The following is a 2,678-nucleotide window of genomic DNA, read 5'->3' as shown; positions in this document are numbered from 1 at the left end:
CAGTACTTTGGCCACCTCATGTGAAGAGTTGACTCATTGGAAAAGACTCTGATGCTGGGAGGGATTGGGGGCAGGAGGAGAAGGGGACGACAGAGGATGAGATGGCTGGATGGCATCACTGACTCGATGGACGTGAGTCTGGGTGAACTCGGGGAGTTGGTGATGGACAGGGAGGCCTGGCGTGCTGCGATTCATGGGGTCGCAAGGAGTCGGACACGACTGAGCGACTGATCTGAACTGACTGACAATGGCAATAAAATCTTGACTTGAAGTTCATGCTTATGAAGTTTACCCATCTGGTACTTTAAATATTTCAAAGTTCTATTTACGTGTCTTTATTTTTCCATTTTCCTAGGAAGAACTCCTTCATACAAAGGTTTGAGTTTCTTTTAATTGGATAACTTTGACATGTAATATTGTGGAAACTTAAGTATATGTTATACTAGTTTGATGCATTTATATATTATGATATAGCTGTCATTGTAATGATATTTATCACAATACTTATAGTACAAGGCTACTATCTATATTAAGTAAACTGTACACATAATCTCTATGGCTGTTTTAGCACCTGTTATAAGTGTGTACCCTTAAATACCAGCAATCTTATCCCTGCACCCACCCCTCAACCCCTGGTAACCACCAGTTTACTTTTTTTTTTTTTTTACATATTTGATCTTTTAAAAAATATTCTACATATAATTAATATCATACTTGTCTTTCTTTGTCTAAGTTTATCTCACTTAGCATAATGTGCTCAAGGTCCATCCATGTTATTGCAAATGGTAGGATTTCCTCCTTTCTCATGGCTAAATAATAATCCATTATGTATATATACTTTTTAATCTATCAAGGACATCTGAGAACTATAAAAATTTTTAGTAGATGGTTTACAAGGATAGTTCAAGGGACCATCCTTGAAGTTTTTCCTAAGAAGATTTTTATTATTATATTTCACCAAGAAAAGAGAGTGGGCAATTTAGTAAATCTCTCCCAAACACAAGGGAAAAGCCTGTGGGGAGAACTGTGAGCAACTGTTTTGTTTTCAGTGCCAACAGACTAGAGGAATTCTTTCAAAGGGTGATGATTAAAATGACAGATTTCATATACCCATTTAACTTGCTTCTTCCTGCTGCCACTGCTGCTAAGTTGCTTCAGTCGTGTCTGACTCTGTGTGACCCCATAGACGGCAGCCCACCAGGCTCCCCCGTCCTTGGGATTCTCCAGGCAAGAATACTGGAGTAGGTTGTCATTTCCTTCTCCTGAACCCTTATTAAATTTGCATTGAAGATAATTTTTTTAAAGACACAGGACTAGAAAAAATGCAATATTCATAAAATATGGAAGCTAGAAGGTAGAGGAATGTGTGGTAACTGATTTTGTAGGCTGAGAGCCAAATCCTACACCTAGATCTTTGGTGCCAAAAGCTGTCAAGCAAATCAATTTTATTAAAGAATCCTCAAGAGGGTCAGCACCTAAGATACTCTTGAAATGGAGGGGAGAGCAGGTTGAGGGCTAACAAGAGCACTGAATGGAATCTGTCCTATTAGGCTCCTGTCCCCACTCCACATTTTTGGGAAAATGTTTCTCCCTCAGTTTTCTACTCCGACATGTAAGGACTCTTGGAAGTTGCTATTATGTCCTAATAAATTAGAAAAAACAGCTGAAAAAATAATAAAAACAATTCTTCTTAAATCCACCGGAAATGAGGTCAGTGAGCAAAGAGCTGTGCCTCCAAATTGGAGAGAGAGAGAAAGAAATGTAAATAGAGAATCACCTAAGCAAATCCCAGAAGCAAAAACCTCCTGAGGACAAGTGTGGGGTAGGAAAACTGAATTGTAATTGACAAAGTCCTTGAAGCTTAGTCCCGGGGTCCAGCCCCACTTGGATCCAGGGATTCCCTCAGGAGGACAGGTTTGGCGAAAAGAATAGCAAAGGCTGAGACATTTTAGAGGCTCATTAATAACTGGTTTACATGGGAAATCAATAAAGTTTGTGACACCGAACTTGCTCTGACTACGGAGGCCGCAGGCGCACTCTCGAATAGCGGAAGGTACCCCACCTTGGGCGCCTTCTCCAGTGGGTCTTAGAAGCCCAGGCAAATAAGTAGTCCCAGAGGACCCCTGCGCTCCAATTAAATGTCCTGAAGGAAGATCAGAAGAGAAAAGGAGGAAAAGGAAACAAGAAAGAACGACACGGGGAGACCAAGCTTTTAGCAAGGCCCATAGCTTTATTTTCAAAGGGAGCTTATATACCTTAAGTTGTGCATAGAGGATAATAGGGGGTGTGAAATCATGCAAAATCAGCAGTCTTTGATCCTTATCCAGACCAGGCTTTCTTTTCTGCAAACTTATCGTGTATAAATGGTTTAGGTGATTTACATCATCTTCTGGCCAGAAGGCCTGTTAAGATTTTATGACTCTGATAAACGTTTGTCAACCATAAGACTTATTTTCTCTAAGAGTAATTATTTTAAAGTTTGGCGCCATCCTCCGAAGGTGTTAGATAAAGTTGCATTCCTATAGGGCAAAAGTGCAGTGGGTTTACAACAAGGAAAGAATTTATTACCTTAAGGGTCTAAAGTTGTTAGCACCAAGGCCACTACTTATTTTTTCTATGTACCAACTATATTAATTAATACACTTTCAAGGATACAATACAGGGGATGTGGAAACTTG

The sequence above is a fragment of the Bison bison genome, unplaced genomic scaffold (assembly GCF_000754665.1).
Source record: "Bison bison bison isolate TAMUID 2011002044 unplaced genomic scaffold, Bison_UMD1.0 scf7180017864531, whole genome shotgun sequence".
NCBI classification, from domain to species: Eukaryota; Metazoa; Chordata; class Mammalia; order Artiodactyla; family Bovidae; genus Bison; species Bison bison.
Note: the sequence above shows the minus strand (reverse complement) of the source record.